This window comes from Rhipicephalus microplus, chromosome X (assembly GCF_043290135.1).
Source record: "Rhipicephalus microplus isolate Deutch F79 chromosome X, USDA_Rmic, whole genome shotgun sequence".
NCBI lineage: Eukaryota > Metazoa > Arthropoda > Arachnida > Ixodida > Ixodidae > Rhipicephalus > Rhipicephalus microplus.
Genome location: NC_134710.1, coordinates 423,828,558 through 423,850,773, shown reverse-complemented (window position 1 = coordinate 423,850,773; position 22,216 = coordinate 423,828,558). Strand labels below are relative to the sequence as shown.

Sequence of the window (22,216 nt, the reverse complement as noted above, 5' to 3'; positions counted from 1 at the left end):
AGGAAAGGAAGGCAGTCATCCGATTCTTACTCCCGTGAACAGTATAAAGCCATGGATTGAAATCAGGTGATCCTCGTAAAGTAAGAAGACAGGGGGCTTGAAGTTATCAATATAAAGGAAGAGCACGCCTACTGCCTGCCACCTCAATTTCACACTGCTGAGTCTACCCGGTTACCCGTCTTTATTCATCAACTCTGTCTGTTGTCAACTTTTACAGCCAATTCAGCCAAGCAATCTTTCAGTAAAGAAGAGAGCGTCTGTGTAGTGTCTTCCAGCGTCCAGTGAGTCACTCGCCAAAACTTTACGTTTCTACGATGTACAAATCTCACATGTGCCTGCTCTGCAACTTGTAAACAGCCTCACGAACGTCAAGGACAAGTTAGAGCAGAAGTTCCTAGGTGTCGTCCATCGAATCCCATGCGCAGATTGCACACACGTTTATATTGGTGAAACCGTCAATTTCAAGAGACATTTATGCGAGCACTGTGATGACGTGAAAAACAAAAGGGTGAGGTGAAATTCCCTCGCCGAACATATATTTACTGCCCATGTGATCAACTGGGAACGTGCTCCGTTCATAGCCAAAAAAAAAAAAAAAATTCTACGACTTAATCTAGAATCCTATTTCATTCAAACCAAAAAATGTGGTAATCTTCCACCAGCGTATGCGTGGCTTCAAACATGTGATTACGCGACCGTATAAAAAAGCGAACTTGCTGCTCATGCTTTATTGCGAACTAGGCTGCTATGTGAGGGCCGAAACGCATTTTTTAAAAAATATACTTTTACTCTGGTCAGTGCTGTTTTTTCATTGTCAATACTCATGTTTTTATAGGCACTTTTTTACGTCATAATTTCAAGCACTGCTGTGGTTTCATGGTAGAACACCTGCTTGCCACACAGAAGGTATAGGTTCGATTCTCACTTCGGTCAAATTTTTTATCTCAGTACTTATTTCCTTTACCTTTGTAAAATTTTCGTTTGTATACAATGTCAGCTTTTCACTCTCAGCCATTGATGTTGCCTCCACGACGCCAGAACATTTGCGGAACGAGCGCTTTAATTTCACGTGTTTTTAAAAGGTTCCTGACACACTCAATGTATCTCCAAATACTTAGAACCATTGCTCCCTCACTCCAACTATTGCCTCCATAAAAGGTTGCTGAAGTGGCGTCGCTGCTTAGCATATAGTGATTGTTGTTCACAAACAATTATTTAGTAGTCTTTTACATGAGAGCACCAAAGCCATCAAGACTTTCAAGGCACTGTTCATTTTTGAGACATTCGTTTGGAAAATTTGGCCAACCTGCAGCACTGCACGTAGCTGATGCATGCATTACTTGGCCTAATCAGTAACACATATGAATTTTGTCAGTAATTCCTGAAGCTTATGGGAAGATACCAAAAGTCTGATCAACATAAAAGTTGCAGGTTATCTTACATAGGGGGAAATGAAAGCCTCCATCATCTCTTTTACAAGTCTTGGTAAGACGCAAATTGAGGCGGTGAGCTCGAGGTCTGAAACAAACATATTTTATAAATTAGGCTTGAATAATCCCAAATTATCAACGTAAAGCTCCAGGCATGACCATACACTGAAATGATTTACCCTGCTGTTATGAGGTAACTATATAATGGTCAATAAAGACATCTTTTTAGTTATATTGTTATACATCTATGAACACCTAACCTATTGCTCAGCTCAGAGGGTAAAGAGACTGCCATGGCAAGTCAGTGGTACCATGTCGAAATTCCTGACGAAAACAAAGTTTTTTTATTAAAGAAACTCAAGCAGTCAATCAACACACAAAAGCAGCTGGAGAAAACGTTGCTTCGGAATGTGAAATTCACAGGCGAACCAGGTGAAAGCACGCAAACCTGGCTTCGCAAAAGAAAATAAACTAAGTGAATTTTTCGACATGCAGCTTTGATCACATATCCGCTAAACATTTCTTAATAATGAGCAGTTTGAAGCACCGTCTGTGCATTGTGATCCAAGAGGCCGAAAAGACTCGCTATATACTTACAAAGTACAGGATATGCTGCAATGTCAGCGAGAACTCAACCTTCTCTGGTGAACCAAACAAGCTGCAATAAATTGAGTGCTGCTCAGTGCGAAATGGCATGCAAGGTAAACTAACTTGGAATTATGAAGTTTTCTCACCAGTACGAGAAAGGAAACCCTACATACAAAATTAAAGAAGTCGCTGCGCCAATTCTGACAAGAACAAAGGGGTAGTCCTGACTGCCATTTTCGACGATGATGAAATTTACTTTAGCCACAGTTTTTGAACTGAGAAAAATGATTCAGAATCTAGCTTCATGAAGAAAGAAATGTCTAGTTGAAAATAACACATTTCATCTGCTGACAACACTTTCCTGTCATTTTCATAATTTCTGAACTTTTAGTGCACTATTAACCAAATGGTACACTTCTTGGACTTAATAAGTTTTCATGATGAACGACAGGTGAAATGCAACTATAGGAGCATTTATTCTAACTTCGCTGTAGAAAGAATTTCAACACATAAAGTATCAAACATAATTAATTTATCAGAAATAACAAACCAGAAACCCAAAGAAAGTATAGAGGATGGTATGTGTAGTATATATAGTGCAAAATCTGAAGAAAGTAAGATGGATGAAAAGATAGCTTGCCGCTGGCAGGAACTGTGAAGTTATCTTTCGTTCATTTTTATTTTTGAATTTCTCATGTTAGTGTAAAGAAAATAGCGTGTTATTTTTTGCAAATTAAAGATTGCATTGTTTGAGTTTCTTACAAGCCACAATGCGTGAAGTCTGAAGTTTAGCCTTGCGACAACATCATTAGTTTTGTATTAAAATTTAGATTCACCGAGAAATTTGTAAACAGGAGTGACCAGTTTTGTCTTGAAAAGAACAAGTTTACTTGTTGAAACGTTGAGTCAAGAACAAGCCCCCTGTTTACAAATTTCACATCACGAACTTCCATCTTCTCCTTAAGTTCGATACACATTGTTTGAAACATTTGTACTCAATGTAGAAATTCCTAAACAAGGGTTGTGTTATCGAGGTTCAAGAAAAGAACCCTTGTCTATGGATTTTTTCATTGCAAGCTTTCCTTTTCCCCTTCGTGCAGTTTTTTAGTACTCAGTGTGGTCACCAATAAACTGTTGATATAGAAAAAATGTGCCGCCTGGTTGAAGAAAATGGAGAGCTTTCCATTGCAGCCTGCCACTTGGCACACTAGAGCATAGCCCCACCGCTGTCCCGCAGGTCGTGGGATCGAATCCCGGCTGCTGCGGCTGCATTTCCGATGGAGGCGGCAATGTTGTAGGCCCGCGTGCCCATATTTGGGTGCACTTTAAAGAACCCCAGGTGGTCGAAATTCCCGGAGCCCTTCACTACGGCGTCTGTCTCTCATAATCATATAGTGGTTTTGGGATGTTAAACTTTACATATCAATCAATCGCTAGAGCATATGACAAATGGTGACAATCCCTTGTAGTGAGTGGAGTCGGCTGAAATAACCTCCTCTAGGCATAAACGAGATGAACAAACCACTGCAAAAAATTTGATATATTTATTGATATGCGAGGTTTAAGGTGCCAAAAGCACCATATGATAATGAGAGACACCGTAGTGGAGGGCTCCGGAAATTTCGACCCCCTGGGGTTCTTGAACGTGCATCCAAATCTGAGCACACGGGCCTGCAACATTTCCGTCTCCATCGGAAATGCAGCCGCCGCAGCCGGGATTCGATCCCGTGACTTGCGGGTCACCACTGCAAAAAGTGAAAGCTGTTAGCTGCCCACAAAGGTGCTACAAAGGTGTTCACTGCAAAACTACCGACAGTCTTTGTTGCATGATTGGGACCATTGCTGGTGATTATAGGCTTCCACTTTTGACAGTGATACGTTCCTTATAAAAACATCGCCGTCTGTATGTCCCTTTCATGTGCTAGTAGAGTTCACCTCAAAGGGGCACTGATGTAATGCAAACATTAGCCACCGTAATAGGTTGTCAACACAGATTGTCTACTGCAAAATTTCGCTAAGCGGAAGATATTAAGACTAAGCTGGTCACACCGTAGAATCTGGCAGAGCCAGTAAAGTTTATTTGGGACAATATTGAGTAAGCAGTCTGCATCTGATCTGCAGCACATACTCAATACTACATTTGCAAGGCTGAGTTCATCACACAAAGTTTTCTAACTTTCAAAGGGCTGAAATAATGAGTATAATTTTTAGAAAAATGAGTAGACATCTGCAATTGCAAGTTCAAAGTACATGTCGTTGGGCTAGCCTGTTCATGTTTAGGTGGAAACCACAGCCGTGGCTTTTTCACACAAAGAAATAATGAGAGAAATATTGCTCCCCCAGACCCCTTGTCTTGTCATTCCTGTGCGTGAAACAGCCGCAACTGTGGCTTCCATTTCATCTGCAATTCACCAGAGAAATAAAATAAATATCACTTTTTAATGAATTTAAGATTTAAATAATTTTGTAATCCATATCTCAGCACAACTTTTATGTATAAAGGGCTGTGGCACAGCCACAAATACATTCAATAGTGCATACGCCAGTCAATATCAAGTTTCAGCATTTTAGCTTCAACTTGCCAGCAGCAATTATTTCAATTCTTTATAATGTATGCCTGCATTCCAGCAACACATTCCTAGATAATTGACATTTTGGGTTCTTAACAGTTGCTGTTTTTTTACTCGGAATTCTTCCCCCAGCAAACTGAAATTGTTCCTAAAGTTGAATTTCATTTGTTTTTTTTTTGTTGGAAAAATATACTGTGCCATAAATGTGTATTATTTTTCACAAAATGTGCTCAAACTTCCAAAATTCTTGAATTAGCAAAGAAGTTTTTACGCACCAGAACTGCCAGGCTGACAAATTGAGGCAACTTTTTTTTTTCACGGAATTATTTCACAATCACTGTTCATTTATTAAATTGTACCCAACATTGTTCAAAGATCTGGAGCTACCTTCAGTACAAACCTATAAGGCACAGGCATATTTTGTTCAATGCATTCAATACATCAGACTGATTCTCCAACAATGTAAAACTAAGTTGTCACTAAAATCCCTCAAAGCTCATTCGAAATAATATCTTTGTGGAGAGGCCGTGTGGCACTTTCTGACTCGTCAAAAGTGGAAAAGAAGTGTTTCAGGTGGCGCTTCTTTCTGGCCACCTCAAGAATATTTGTAGATGCTGCGGTGAGCACATCTTGAAGCTTCTCTAGCAGAGAAACTTCCGTCTGGGACTGAAACTCGTTCCGAGCCTTTACGTAGACAGTGTAAAATAACATCAATACTATTATTACAAGGACTACATAGGTCCTATGGTACCCCCTTCGGCTAGAGGTCACCGCTATGCTCTTTGTGTCGTAGACTTATGCACCAGATGGCCAGACGTAGTATGCCTCCGTTCACTAACGGCAAGAGCTGCATGTGGCGCGCTACTGCAGATATTTTCTCAACATGGGGCACCAGAACCAATTTTCTCAGATCAGGGCACCAATTTTACGTCAAAGTTGGCACAGGAGAGGTTACAAAAACTGGGGGTAACACTGAAGTTTTCCACACCTCATCATCCGCAAAGCAACGGCTTAGTAGAGCGCTGGAAGGGCACGTTCAAAAGAATACTTTCTCACATAGTGAGCGCACATGAACGCGAATGGGATCGAATGATTCTGTTTTTGTTATGGGCATATCGCGAGCTTCCACATGTGACTACAGGGCAGTCTTTGTTCGAGCTCATTGACGGGCGGGTGCCAAACGGGTTCCTAGCCATTCAGCCATTCTCAAAAAGACTTGGTCAGCAGACTGGGTAGTTCCGGAATCACAGGGTATACCAGCAGCGGAATATTTAGCGAAGCTCCGTAGTAGTTTGGACGAAGCCAGTGAAGGAGCCACCCGACAGAGTGAAGTCATTCAGAACGAGTATGTAGAACGCTCTAACTTGAGAGCTATGGACAAACAGTTCGTCGCAGGGGACCAGGTACTATGGCTCAAAAAGGAAGGAGAGGGGAAGCTAGTGGCAACATGAAAGGGACCAATCACTGTGCTCGAAAAACTGAGACCGTACAGTTATTTAGTTGAGCTCGATGATGGTTCACGCAGAACCATTCAATTAACAAACTTCGCCCATATCACACGCATTTCAGTGCAGTAGGAGTGATATTCGAGAACGATCAGGTGTTTGCAAACGTTCCGGTCCCACCATGCGGGCCAGAGGCGCAGGTGACGCAGCAGGTTGTTGAAGTAGCACATCTGGAACCCGCACAAAAAGAACAGCTGTGAGACTTAATCGCGAGGCATTCGAAGGTATTCGCAAACAAACCCAGCTCCTGCAAAGTGGGAATGCACAAAATAAAAATCAAACAAGGAGAGCAACCAAGACGTGCAACCCCTGCAGGGTGCCAATGGCACTGGTGCACGAAGTAGAGAGGGAGGTAAATTAGCTAGAGCAGCGGGGATTTGTGTACCCCGTTGAAAGTCCGTACGCATATCCACTGGTCTGCGTATCAAAGAAGGATGGCGGCATCTGTCGCGATCACAAAAGACTGAACGAAATAACAGAGACAGACGCATTTCCCATGAGCGTGGCGACTGATCTGTTATACTAGAGGGCGAAGGCCAAGTACATAACTCCGCTAGACATGTTCAGGGGTTACTGGCAAATACTTTTCGACAAGGAGGCGCAAGTTTGTACTGCTTTTGCCACTACCTCCGGCCAGTACGCATGGAAAGTGATGTCCTTTTGGATTAAAGAATGCCGCCAGCAGCTATCAGAGGGTCAGCAATGCTGTACTGGCTCCGTATAGACATTCCGCTTGCGCTTACATTGACGATGATGCGATAAACTCTGAGAGCTGGGACCAGCACCTGGAACATTTAGACAAAGTGCTTGCGTCACTGGCGAAGGCAGAGTTGACGTTCAACCTAAGCAATTGTCGTTTTCCACAACAAGAAGTGAAATTGCCGATGACTGTTTGCCGATGACTGTTATTTATCGTATCATTACTAACGCTTCTGACCAAACATTACTGCGAGAATACCTGGACTACATCCTACACAATGACGTGATGACTGGCATATGTCCTTAAATTATTCTAAAACTTTTAAACTATTTTATAAAACCACTCAATTCTTAGCCAATCCTGCTGTGTTGGGGGATGGCTGGTCTCGACGAAGCAGAAGAAGAAGACGGCCGACGGTGACGAACGCGGCCGGCGGGGAGGCCGACCAGCCCAAACACGCGGGTTAGCGCGAAGCGCCGAAAAGAAGAACAACAACTGCACTCCAAGGTTACCCAACGCACACTCCTTTTATTTAACAGTCGCCTTGAAATCCTGGATGCCAGAGCGGCGCCCCCTGGCATCCTCACATGTCATTCTGAAACAGAAACCGACAACCCAGAACATAACAAATCCCACACAGTGGGTATGCGTTACAGTTAATACGTGAACCAGAACAAGAACGTCTCCAGAGCCAGCCGGAGAAAAACCCATGTATCGATCATGACGGCTCGTGAAAGCCTGGGATACGGCCTGATGGGCTTCGGACCGGCGCTGTCCATGTTCGCGCTGACAATCGCGCGACACCCGAGCCGAGTCGTGGTGCTGCTCCTGTCCTCTTTCAGCTGGATACTGCCGCTGCTGCTGTCCTCGCTCGCCTGGTTCGTGCTCTCGCCGCTCGGCTCATCCCTGGACGTGGTCGTGGCCATCGCCGTGCTCTTCCAGGAGGGCGCCCGACTCGCCACCCTACAGGCGCTGTGCAAGGCAGACTGCTCGCTCAAGTTGGCTGCGCTCGCCGGAGATGCGCAACTCGCTCGGAGCAGGGCTGCGCTGGCGTACGCTTCGGGCCTCGGCTTCGGCGTCGCCAGTGGCGCCTGCTCACTGCTCAACCCGCTGGCGGACATTGCCGATGCGGGAGTTCCTCCCGGTGTCGCGGGTACCGCCAAGAGGTACGTCTCATGGTAGCTCCACACTGCGCGGTTTCCCATCGCGATTCTCCTCGGTGGTCACTGCGGCTTCACATGCCCTGATGTACTTCGTCGCAGCGACAAGTGCATGGGATCATATTAACGATAGGCCTGCGCGTAGACTCACGTGAAACACAACCGTTTCCGTTCCTACACCATCTTTTGTCTTTGTCATTGAGAGCGTTGCTGATGTAAGATGACAACCGTATCAACTTGAATAATCTATCCTTGCAAGACAGAGCGCTGCTACGCAAGGAAGAATGGAGGAAGAAGGTATAATCCTAAAATGGAGATCTCAGTGACAATTTTTAGTTCTGGTCATAAAAAGAATGATGAGAAGGCTCACAGGAAAAGTACAGACTTATCACGTCATAGGAATTTTTTATTCGCTAAATGTCGAGAGCAGAGCGGCTAGATCACATTGACATTGGCATCTCTAAAAACTGTGATAGATGCAGTAATGTCTTAAATGGTTTGGCGACAGTGAGTGGGGATTAGTTTCCAAGAGTCATATAGCGCATATAGACTCTAAAGATGGAGGAAGAAAGGATCCAACTTCTCGTTAGTGTGATGATATGTCTGCTTGACGTCAGTCTTTTTCCATTCTCCGAAAGATAATGCACGTATTGGTTGGGAATTCTGGAATTTCATGCGATGCGTGTGCGTGCTTTTTCCTGAGAAGTCCTCTGGGCGATAGCTAGAATATGCCACCATGTGTACGTGTTCAAAGTGGTCACCTCATTGCCGGCCCAGAAAATAGAGAACCAGCTCTTTAGTAACGTCTTTCGTATATAAGAAAACCAATGCAAGGTGTAAAATGAAAACACATCACTTAAGTAGAATTATACTTACCAGAACAGGTGACTAGATACTAGTTGAAGTATTGTTAGTTATAGTGACAGAATTAAGCATCCTTTTTGCAATTTTAATAGATCAAGCTTGTTTTTGTTTTGATTTTCCTCACTTGTCTTGCAAGGTCGCAAACAAGCGGCACTTCTAGTGCTGCCCTGTGGAAAAGCCTTGATACTACGCCTGGTGTCCTTTAGTGCTAATTTGTAAGATGTATACTGTACTTACTTGTTCTCGTTGTTTCGTTTGTTTATGTACAAGTTGCGTGTGCAATAAAACTTCCCTACTGCAAAATAATTCGTGATTACTGCATCTATGTCGTTAGGCATCCCTAATTTATCCCGTGGTAATAATCACGAGGCAAAAAAAAGTGACCCCGATATGTGGCGCTACCTTCGCAGCAGCTTGTGTAACAGATAACCCGTGTCGAGCCGCACCATTGCACACGTCATCCACACAGGCGCGGCGCACGCTGTGCAAGCCCGAACCACCACAACGCAGGCTTGAATGATAGGACCTTATTTGTTTGCCGACGAGTATACAATGAATGTCGCGCTTGACAACCCATGTTTGCAGCATGTGCGGCGTGTACCACTTGACCGGCGTAGATGTGAATTTTCCTATTTAAAATAAATTCGGGGATCTCTTCCCCTATCGGGAGAATGGAGGCAATTAAGCGAAGCTTGGAATGTGCGTGTCTGGCATATTAGGGAGGAATTATCTTTACTGACAGAAACCAGCAAATTTAGGTGGCCAGGCTTAGGCTTCGCATGCGGGGACGTCAAAGCCCTGCAACGACGCCACTTCACAGGGGTGCCTATCTTGTGCATTTTCGTAAACGCAGCGGAACAAACATGGAAGAAAAGGACACGTGAACAGGACCAGCGCTAGACTTCCAATGTAAGTTTACTGATATAACGGGATGAAAATATACAGACGTTCGCAAAGCCCACAGTGTCAGTTAACTTCTGTTTGATATCTAGTGCCCGTCCTGCTCACAAGTCTGATTAGTTTCTTTTATTCCGCTGCGCTTGCTGAAATCCACAGGCTGTAATCTCATCAACTGAACCACATCTCTGCGTTGAACAGTGTGTTTTCTTTTCCGTTTTTTTCTTTCTATGTCATTACGGTTTTTATGTTTCTATGTCATCACGGGCGGATTGCCGGAGGGACGAACGCACATATGGACGGATACACGGAAGGTGGCATGGACGGAAGCAAGGACGGACGCACGTATGGACAGAAGCAAGAAGGAACGGACGGACGAAAGCACGGGCGGACTGACGGATGCTTCGCCCACTCATCATCAATCATTCCGTGAATATGCTGAAGTTTTTGCCTTCCTCGTGCCGGTTTCACCCAGCGCGACACTTTCATTATTACAACATTCAACAACGAAGGTCACGTGGCCATATTCAAGAAAATGTGGCACGATGGAACTACAAGCGACCTCAATAAAATGTCAGATAGAGATATCAGGAACGGTCTATTCTCGACAAGCACATGATGAAGAGACCACCAGTCTTTGGAAAACTGCGCGTAATATTAAGCATGTCACCGGCACACACTATGGGGCCGCATTTCCACAGCTTCATCGTCGTCTGGCACTCCACGTATCATGCCTATGTACTCTCTTGTATAATAAAGTGTGACCACGGTTGTGAGCTCTCCCATGGTAGAGTACCGAGTACTCTAAATCGTTACCCACTTCTTAACACAGCCTCTTAACGGGACGGCTTATGCTCTCCCATAGTAGAGTACTTCGTACTCTTAATCGTCATCAACTCTATCCAAACACACAGAGCTGTCAACGGGATGGCTTTAAGCTCTCCCATAGTAGAGTACCTTTAGTGCTCTAAATCGTTACCCACTTTTTCTAAGCACACAGCTGCATTAGATTTTTTATGTATAGTGGGACGGCTTCCTGCTCTCCCATAGTAGACTACCAAGTACTTCAAATCTTTGAACACTGTTTCTAAACACACGCTCGTCCCATGGAATCCTTGTTCCGGAATGGCTATATCTATGTTACTCTATGGCTATAAGCTCTCCCATAGTAGAGTACCAAGTACTCTAAACCATTAAAGGGACCCTGCAACACTTTTCGAGCATGGTCAGAAAACGCTGCCGATAAGTAATAAAAGCTCCCTACAACTCGCGAGCCGAATATTATAGTGCAGGACACGGCCTAAAATTCACAATAAATTATCAAAGTAAGCAAAAATTGCTGTCTCTTCTCTCGACAAACTACATGATATGCCGAAAAATCACACGTAGTAAGCCCATCATCAGCCACTGGCTGATTTGAACTTGGCGTGCTCACTCGTTACAAATATCGCCACGGGAGGCGGCTACTTGAACACGCGTGCGCGCGCGATCACATTAAAGAAACTGCGCATTCGAAGAAAAAAAATTACAAATAAATCGGCAGTTCCCACGTACCTGGGAATCGACGCTATGCGAAGTATGTGGAGGGAAGGTGACTGTGTTGCAATTATGTATTGTGCGACGCGTCATGAAATGACGCTAGGTATATGTACAAATGTTGCACGCATAGACAAAACTTGAAGAGTTCCAGGGGTTTATATAACCGGATCTTTGCACTTGCTTAACGATGCCAACTGGAACATGCGTATTAACAATATCAGAAGCTGATATGAAGCGCAGATGTTCGCGAAGATGCTAGCTCTGTGACACTACTACATAAATCAAGCTCAGCATATGGCAAATAACCACAATTGGCGTTAACCCGACGTGATTACTCTATCAAAGGGGTACATGAGTAATGTTTATACAATTGGGTAGGCAGCACTGCAACCACTATTGAATTTTCACAAAGATTAGCGTCTATTTGAAAAGTATAGTTCTGAGACCTGGTGTAGCTCTGCGGTAAAAAGCTTCATTGCCACACAGAATGCTTGGGTTGGATTCCAGCTGAGACCCTGACATTTATTCTTTGCATTCGTCGGGTCGACGCTACCGACGTGGAGTATTTCTTAACGCTCGCGCATCATTAAAATTGCCCATGTGGGTTCTCGTCGTTCCTAGGTGGACACGTTCTATCACCTGTGGCACGTACCTGCATACGTACCAACGGCACATACCCGCCTGTGGGTATGTGCCACTGTCTGTCGAGAAGTGCTTGACGACGTACGTGGCGGAATTGTGACATTATTCATGTTCTGACCAGCATGTCATATTCGTCAAACCATTTTACTCTCCCATGCTAATTCGGTTCATGCCAAGTTCATGGGGTGACCACGAGAGCACCCAAATGTAAGCGGCATGGACGGACGGACGGACGGATGGACGAATGGATGGATGGATGAATACGCTCAAAGTCACCGAAGCTCGCTAAGAAATGCTTCGCATTAAGAAGTGCTCAAGATCGCGATGCGCGCGTGACGTTTTTCTGTGGCCCTGCCATCCCTCTCTTCTTAGCTTCCAGCGCTTTCGACGGGTCGAGAGTAGAGAAGGCAATTGCAGCATACGAAAAACCTTTGTAACTCCACTCGCACTGGACGGATTCTTAAAATTTTTGCAGCATTGATTTCGTAAGGCAATCATCTTTTTCAGTGAATTCATTCCATGGTTACTTGAAAAAGTGTTTCAGGGCTCCTTTAACCACTTTTCCTAAACCGACTCACTAGCCGTTACCGGGACACCCTTTGGCTCTCTCCTAGGAGGTTTAAACCTTGGCTCTGCCATAGTAGAGTGCATATAGGGCTCTGAAGCGCTCTCAATTTTTTTCTAAAGACACACAATCACTGAGACCACTATCTGCTCTCCCGTAGTAGAAAACCAAGTGTGACCGTCACATTTTGAAACATAATTTAGCTATTTCGTAACTAAAATTAGCTACTTTTGAACTCCAGTTGTTGCCAATATTTTGATTAAGCTACGAGTACCTACTTTATCTTTGTATTCAAAATTAATAGCATTTGAAAGAGTTATTTTAGCTAACTCTAGCTGTGGTGTTATGACATTTTCGAGAAATACTTGCACAGGTCATTTATTCAAGCAAAGCATAGGAGATACGAAAATCGCTCTTTCCACCGACAAAATCCCACCAATGGAAGGGAAGATTTTTTGTCTGCTTTATTTCATTTCACCTAGCATCAATATGTCATGACACACACACACAAAAGACAAGATGGCACAAGCTTGCCAGGTGATTTAGCTTGCTAAATGATGTATATATATATATATATATATATATATATATATATATATATAGAACTTGAAGGGAAGGCACGACAGGTCCGGGTATTTTCTATATTGAATTAACTTGAAGATAGCACATAAGAAAAGGATCGTATTTACTAACGTTTCGGCCGTGGCACGGCCTTCGTCAGAGTAAGTACTTACTCTGACGAAGGCCGTGCCACGGCCGAAACGTTAGTAAATACGATCCTTTTCTTATGTGCTATCTTCAAGTTAATTCAATATATATATATATATATATATACATTGTTGTTCAGTACGCTTTATTTGATTCCTAATTCAAATTTTTTGATTATTCACACACCGCTAATGTTTACAGAGTTCTCTGCATACGCAGCTCGTTTTTCATAAGCGCGGAAGCCTGGTCGCTTTTCTGAAAACCCCATTTGCCCTAAATTATTGGAATCAAACCGGGAACCCTTTTCTTTCATATCATTGGTGTTCTGCGTAGTTGCGTGCAAGAAAACATTTCATTTAGTTTTGTTTATAATCTGTAAATTAAAACAGCTACCAGTAAATTTGTTGCATTAGAGAAAATGCCTTACAAATGCTTGGCAAAATTAATTAGCTACTTTTTAACTCTTTGCTAGGTTTGTTTAGCTACTTATTACGCTTCAATCTAGCGATTTTTGCTCTACAACATTCGGCAACACTGCTTGAAACGTATGCAGTCCCAAAGTATTTTGAACACAAATAAGACAAACACTGCTTGGACATGTTTCACGAAACTTTTTCGTATTACCATGTCATCATTACACACACTATGCGGCAATTTTTCTGCTGTACAGAAAATAAAATTATGGTAACAGTTTTGCACAGCTGGCTATAGCCGTTTCTTTGTTCACCTTTATGCAGCATTCCTGAATCGTTCATCCTGGCGTCGGCATTGACCACGGGCATTCTGACGGCGCTGCACACCCTGTGGAGCGTGGTCGCCTTCCAAGCCCTGTGCCTTCAGAGCACGCTGCTGATCGCCTTCGCGCTAGTAGCACACATGTTCGCTTCAGGCGCCACGCTGATAAACTCGAGCGGACACTTCGGCGTACTGCTGGCCGCCATCGTGGGCCTCCTCTTTTTGACGGCCGCCGTGGCGTTCGTCGTAACCAGCGGCCAGGCCGGTCGCGCCTGGTCCTGACTGGGTCTCGCACAAGGCAGCAGCTCGCCCGAAGGCTCCGAGCACGAGACGGCGTAGCCATGGTAAGGCGGCTGTGAGAAAGTTCGGCCGCGAGAGGTACTTCAAGCTGGGCCTGCTGGAAGTCAAGATGCCTTCCTCACGATTTACTTTAGCAACTTTCGAACTTTTCAATTTCGCGGCAGTTCCTAATAAACGGTTTTACGGGTTCGCGTATGTGTCTCAAAAGCTAGAAAACGGCCTCATCCAGGTACCATGCTTCATGAATGGTATCATGCCCCCTTAAACTGGTTGTCTAGGTTGTCTCGGAGGCCATATATAAAAGCAGCGCGTTCTTGCTTTGCATTTGCTTGCCATTTTTCACACTCGGTAAATGATAATGAAAGTGATAACATATATATATTTTTTTCACATGAAGCATTTTTTTTTCAGCAAACTAAGGGCACTTAATGGCCATTTATCCAGCTAGCGATAACTTTGTGCTCTCGAGGCTCTTTCGTTAGCTTGATATACTACACCAAAATCGCAACGGCCCGACGTGCACGTATGAATACACTCAAACGTTTTTATAACGAAGTTGCATAATATGATAGATTTCAGATTCAGTAAGCGAAAATCAGCAGTCATGATTTTTAATGATAATGAAGGTTGTGAGCTTAGAATGCAGGAAGTCACGCTAGAGATAACACATAAATACAAATATCTGATATCTGGGCGTATGGATAAGCAATGGGACCGAGTACCTAAGGGATGACAAAATATACGTGACGACTAAAGGCAACAGGAGTGCAACAGTGATGAAAAAGAGGGCACTGTGGAATTACAAGAGGTATGATGTTGCGAGAGGAATATGGAAAGCGGTCATGGTCCCTGGGCTGACGTTCGGCAATGTGGTGTGTGGCAATGTGGTGTTGCCGACGCTTTGGACTTCTGCGAACAAAAGCTAAAGCTGCCGCAATTCAAGGGTGCCAGCACAAGATCTACGTTTATTAGAACTTTTGATGGCTTGTTTGACATTTTAAACTCCAGGAACCCGCTGGCAAGGTCGTACAAAGCGCCCCTTCGGCAAGGGAACGAAGCATTCTGGAAGTCGTTTTTTTTTTTTTTTTTGTGGAGACTCGAACGTACATAAACGGGCTGAGAGATCCGGCAGTGACAGAAGGACTGAAAAAAAATGTATTCATTGGTTTTTGGATATGCATGGCAAGCACCGAAAGAATGTTTGACAGACTTGTCAGCCAGGGTCAGCTGAAATACTTACTGACACACAAACTCAGTCAAGACTATGGCGAAAACTTCTTTGAATCAATACGTGGATGAGGCGGCCATAACAACAACCCAACAGCTTCGCAGTTTATGGCTGCGTACAAGCGTCTCTTGGTTCAGACGGAAGTCATGTCTTCAAGTTCTGGACACTGCTCCCAAGATGTTCTCTCCGTATTGAATGCAACGACTCCTGCAGCCATGGTACATCCAAAAAGCAATCTCACTGACATGCGCTAGGCCCCAGTCCTGCAGCTCGATGACCACGACAATACGCATCGCATTGACTAGCCCGAAAGCTTTTCTGCTTTTGTCAATTCCGTGGTGCCATACATAGCAGGCTTCATTGTTCGAAAGGTCGAACTGCAACTACCTGTGAATAGTGCATAGCAGCCATGCACTCAGATGAGCTGACACCTTTAATTAAATGTAAGAGGCGAGGTGGTCTTGTTTTACCGTCGCGAGATGTCATTAGCCCCTGTAAAGAAGTCGAGGACTGAGGTGGCTACAGGCTGAATGTGATTCCATCACAACTGTGAAGTCTAGAGCAAGACACCTCATCCTAAAAAATCTATGAGCTTCCTCCGAGAAAAACTGGTTCCATAAACTAGAGCAGCACGTCCTAGACTTTGATACGCTTGATAATCAGGTTTACAGTTTGTGCAGGCAAATCGCTGAACAATAAGTAAAAGTGAGGATACAACACATGACGAAGGAAAAAAAAAACCGAGAATCGGTCAAAAGCAAGGTGGGACCACTTTTGACAAGGGCAACAATTTTCAACCACCAGTAGGGCACCTATGTTTTCGATTATGTGTTTGCTTTAGGCATCGCGATTTGATGCATATGCACTTTAATTGAGTTCTCTACATGCCACTTGGCTGCGTACAGGTCGCAATAAACATTTACAACCAGAGTTACTTGTTTTCGTTGCTTTATAAACACACGAGTCACTTCACCCGCAGCGCGGTGAAGCATTAAATTTGAAGCGCTCGGCTCTTTTCTGCCACTGGCAACATGGCCGCCGCTTGCTGGGCGAGGCTTCACTCTCTCCCGTAGCGGCGCATAGGCGGCTTCCACTCCAGCAAGTTTTATGTATCCTCCTTGCTTCGGCCGCTTCTACCGATAATTTTTTCGATCTGAGTAGTGCAGACGACTCGAGTGAGGACATTTGAGTTCCGACAATGAAACTCCCGACCAGACGCCTCACACTTCGACAAGTACTATCAGGTATCGTTTTTGACTTGGCACTGCATATAAAAAAAAAACGCACTCAATAATTGACGACAAAGGTATCATTTCTTTGCTTAGGGGCTCAACAACGTACGGCAACGATGTTTTGCCAAATGCAGCACGCCGTTTCAAGTTTTCACCCGCAAAACAGCCTGGTGCCCATCTTAGAGCAGCGCTACAGAGTGACGTGCGTCGCTTCTCAAGGGCGCTTGATTTTTCCCTCTTGTTTTTTATGACAGGAATGCTCCAGACGTTATGTGATAACACAAACAAATACGCCTGAATGCATATTTTGGACAGGCGAACCTACGCCCGCCGGGACGGCTCCTGGGAAGAGGTACTGCCACTTGAGATGCTGAGGTTCATCGGACTTATCCTCTGCATGGGTGTTGTTGATGTACCTGGCTCCACATGTACTGGCGGACGATGGGAATATTTTTAGGCCTTCTCCCTCCAAATATTATGAAACAGGACCGATTCTTTGTGCTGTAACCTTTACTAAGCGTAGGGGACCCGGAAGATCTTGCGGCTGCAGCATCTGATGGGAAGGCTTGGTGGGTGTCATGGCTCCTGCTACACATAAAATTGCAGTCACGAAGTTTGTTTTAACCATAGCGCAACCTTGCGGTGAATGAATGCATGGTGAAATCGAAAGCCAGGTCATGAATCGGGCAGTACATTCGGGACAAATTGACGAAATTTGGATATAAGCTGTAGGTGCTGGCGGATTCGAATACCATTTATACAATTAATTTTTTTTTGTACACTGGAAAGCGTGATGTACCAGGACCCCATGGATTAGCGTTTGACGTTGTGACTCGGCTTTGCACAGAGTATCTCCATCAGGAATATAAAATTTTTATGGATAGCTTTTATATGTCGGCAAAATTATTAGAACACCTCCTTGAGCACAAGACGCTTGCCTGTGGGACCACTCGTAAAGATCGTCGGGGCTTCCCAAAAGAATTGAAGGATGCTACGTGAGAATGAAGGGCCCAGCGTGGGGACGTTCGCTGGATTCAGGAAGACAACATCCTTTTCATGCAATGGAATGATCGACATTGTGTGTGTCTGATCAGCACGATGCACACAGCCAATAAACATGCTGCTGCTAAAAGGAGAGAGAAAAGGGGAGGCCAATGGGTTGTGAATGCCATAAATAAGTCCCTCCTCGTTCATGAGTACAACACCGGAATGCTCGGCGTGGACAAATCTGATCAAATAATTGCCGCGTACAACATACTCAGAAAGTGGGTACGTTGGTGGAAAACCCTGTTTTTTTCACGCCTTGGACATTGCGTGCATAAACAGTTTTATTTTGTTTCAGGAGCACCAGAAAGAGAATACAAATGTCGAAGAACTATTCAGAAACAGGAACTTTGACCAATTGGCGTTCAGAGAAGAATTGATTCAACAGATATTTCAATACGATGAAGTTTCTCAAGGACACGCCCCTTTCTCACCCCCCCTTCTCCCCTCTAGATACTCTTCGGCACCAGCCCACAAGAATAAAAAAAGAGAAGGAACTGCAAGCTCTGCTACGAAGAAGCAAAAACGCAAAACAGAACGAACGTATTCTCCTCGACCTGTAAAATTTACCTTCGCATCTTGCCTTCACGAGACTGTTTTGCCGAGTGGCACAGTCGTCGGGGCCAGTAGGTTGATGAGCCGAGCCAAATTGTTGACATGCTATACTGGATTTGTGTTTATACTAGAATGATAGCTAAGAGAACAAGTAGGAATTTGTATATTTTAGATTTCTCAAAATTTTTTCGCTCTCTACATTCACTAACTTGTGAAGTGCTTGTATAACTTTTTGTACGTTTTTGTTATTTAACAATTAAGTTTTCCAATTCTATAAGTTTGATACCAAAGTGTTTTATATGTATGAAAAGCCGAATCAATAAGCTACCATTTCATATAGTACAATGCTATATGTTTCTTGATAAATTTTTTTGTGAAAGCACAAAAAAAGTGCCGTTTTCTCACCGTAGTGAAAGAGTAAGCGAAAAAAGCTTTTTATATCCAAAAATTTGTTATAAAGAATATTCATAACACTACACCTATGGCAATACTACTATTTGCTTTGTTATAACTGCTGCTTCGTTATATCTGAGTTTGTTACTATTAAGGTTTTAGTTACATCAGAATTATGACATGTACGGAATCATCAGTTACATGACATCATCTTGGTGCTCAAGCACTCTTTATTCATGAATCCCAAAATTGGTATGCCATAACACGTCTCTATAAGAAACATAAATGACCTGTCCTAGCATGACAATCACGTCATGCATATCATTTGTGTCACGATTGACATTGCACATCTTGCTTGCAGGCCATTTCACTAACTTGTTACAGTAGACCCTCAGTCGACTGATGTCTAAACAGAACTGCTCCTTAAATCGAACTAGCTCTAATACAATGGGCTTCAAACTACCCCTACTCATCTTCTGTAAATGAAGCTCCTGTTAAGCTGAACATATTTTTCCTCGTCCCTTGAGAGCCTGTTTAATCAACCTACATCATATACCAAAATTGGCATGGCATGAGTCCGTATAATAAATATACATCACAGATCATGCATGGTAAATGCCACAATTTATGTTCTGTTAACATGGTACATCGATCGATCGATATGTGGGGTTTAACGTCCCAAAACCACCATATGATTATGAGAGACACCGTAGTGGAGGGCTCCGGAAATTTTGACCACCTGGGGTTCTTTAACGTGACATGGTACATGCATAACAAGTATGCAATAGTGAACATGTCATGACATGAATGCTTTGATTAGTCTCAAAGCATCAACAATGCAATCTCTGCAGCTTCTTATTGACTGCTTCGCATTGCATTGATTCATAATGCAGTGGGTCTGCCATATATTTTGTTTTTGTTTTTACAGTGAAAACTGTATATGGCTAGGGGAAATGAAAATCCGTCCGGCAGCGGTGTCACTATTGGTGTCCATTGACTGTGTTATCACTTGCCTCGTTCCCAGTGTCGTACTCAAGAACGCACGCTATTGGCTACAATGTGAGTGACGTCTATCCCGTCGCAACTGTGCGCCGAGCGCGTGTCATGGGTAAGTGTTCCTCGGCGACAAAGATGGCGATGAATTTAGAGAAGATTAGAAAAGGCGCGAGCACGCACACTGTACCGCGAGGCCCGAGCGCGTGACCCAAACTGTGATCGATACTCGAGCAGTGATGAGCTGGCATAGTCGATGTGGGCTAGCAAGGAGGAGGTCGCATTGCCCGCAAGCGCCCTTGCGATGGGAGCACCAGGACAGCGACTCGGCAACTTGTGACGCGGGCGTCCTGAGAAGTAGACTGAGACCTCAGCCTGCTTCGAGAGAGACTGCTTGAGATGCACCAGCCAGACACAGCAAGCGCCGACGTTCCTAGCGCCAGCCTCCTTCGAAGCAACCCGCCGAAGACAGTCCCTAGGTGACCAGGCAAGCGTGCAGCACCGGGTGTCGCCTACAGCCGCTATGCCCAACCACCGAAACATCCGCCACGTCAACAACGGCGTCAGATGATGATTACAATGAATGAGGAGCTTGCGGCGGTGGAAATGGCAACGTTCACCAAGATCGTCGAGACAAGGACCCGACACAACTAACAGGGACATTGACGAGCAGCGCGTCAGTTACAAGTAAGGTGACGAGAAGCACCATTAGAAGCGCTTAGGTGGTAGTGATGTTGGACGATATTTAGGACAGTCTAGTTTGTAAAGGAATTTCTTTGCATATTGAGATTGGAGTTAATTCTGCTGGTTCTATACATTTTTTGTGTATATTTGTAGAGTGTCGCGAGTGTTCACTAAATGATTATTTTTTTATTAAAGAGAGTCTTGTCGCAGTCCATTGCCCGCAGCAGTAGCCCCCGATCCGTGACAGCACGCAACAGTTTTTCCTGGCATCTTCTACATGGGTATGCAATGAACAACTCGAAGAGCGCCGAAAGTAGAAACGTGAGAGGGCTCGCATTCACCGGGCCAATTGTGCCATCCAGGCACAAAAATAGGCCCGGAAGGCCGAGTGCAGGCACCAACTGCGTACCAATGATCCGACAGCCTTCCAAGCCGCGCTAAATCGCGAAAAAGAATGCAAGCGCCGGTGGGGGGTGGATCCTGCAAACAACATTGCCGAGTTTGCTCGCGATGTCAAATGCTTGCAACAACACTGCGTTGCGGCGTCAATGTAATAATTACGGGAGCGCGTTTGCCAGGGTGAACGCCCACTTTCGAGCGAGTTTCTTCAGTGGCACATTGACTACAGCTGCGACGTCTATGACGACCTGTGATTCAAGAACAACCACTGTAACTAACGCATTTAACCGCTCATTACACTTCTCCATGACCGTGCACATGCGAGGCACAGTGTGCGGCATATGAAATAAGCGGCATATGCGGCGTGAAAATATGTGGTAAATCCAAGCCAAAACGGGTGTCTAGCCTCATTAAGAAGCACAAAAATGTAACCAATAATTGTGAATGGTTTCAGTGTTTCAGGTTTCTGTGTGTGTTTGTCCAGGGTTGACACCGTGGACAAACACCGGGGCCGCATGTTTCAGCTTTTGCTGGTTAACAGTTTGTACAGAGTGCTTGGGTAGTGATTTTTATATGAAAGATTCAAGACACTTACGCTCGCATTTCCAAGATCAAAATGTACAGAGGCTTCATCATATCTTCACTATTTGAGGAAAAATAATTGTTATGCAGTGCTGTGTACACGGCTGTGATACAGTCCTCAAACGCATTGAGTCACTAGAACATGCCCAGATACGAATACCAGTAGGAATAATCTATTATTTATCAATATATGTTGAACACCCCATTCACTTCGTGCGAATGTGTCGCTGCATAGCACTGCTGTGTTATACCAACTCGAGATAAGTTCCCGTTCAGTGTTGTGTTTGTGTGAAGCCATCTAGGTATTTTATTGGCTCTGCACCACACATTTTCTCGCAGAAGTCTATTCACAATTCACAACTGCTCCAAATGCAGACCAGTTCTGTAGTTTCATAATTATTTTCTCCTGTATCAACTCTTCGACTTGAATTTTTTTACAGGACCTTTGCTCTTGACCAGAACCATCTGTACTTTTTCCTTGTAGTAAGGCCTAATAAAAGGAAGAAAAAAAGGGAGAATGTTGCTCAAGGTTCCATCAATAGGGCTCTCGAAGCAGATAAGCCCGCGCTAAAGAGTCATGAAAATAAGCAATCCCTAATACTCACACCCACATGCACACAAAATTTGCATATTCACTGGATGTGCTCAGAAGAGATGCATCCTGATGTTATGCAATAATCTCTCATGTAAATTTGCTTCTTTTTTTTAACGGAGCTGTTACGAGCTAGTTTTCAGCAAAGCACCGAGTGCTTAGACCGAAAACCCCTTGTACCACCTAAAGAGCAGTGTTGTATTTAAAGGCAAAAAAGTGTAACCTCTTCCACCCTCTGTGGAGTGGTGGAAAAAACTAATGCATCAGAAAGCAAAGCCACCGCATAAAAAAAGTGTCCGAACACCGTGCTA

The 22,216-nt window shown here is 44.2% G+C and overlaps 1 long non-coding RNA gene and 1 pseudogene across 1 annotated transcript in view; one reads left to right on the top strand and one right to left on the bottom strand.

Annotated features, from left to right (window-relative positions):
• Positions 1-14,392, top strand: part of LOC142776536 (uncharacterized) — a 172,195-nt gene extending 157,803 nt beyond the window's left edge. The window contains exon 3 of the long non-coding RNA XR_012887614.1: positions 13,906-14,392. This is a non-coding gene — a long non-coding RNA (uncharacterized LOC142776536). The remainder of the gene's footprint in view (positions 1-13,905) is intronic.
• A 4,475-nt stretch (positions 14,393-18,867) lies between these two features.
• LOC142775483 (putative ATP-dependent RNA helicase DDX27) overlaps positions 18,868-22,216 on the bottom strand; it is a 51,162-nt pseudogene continuing 47,813 nt past the window's right edge.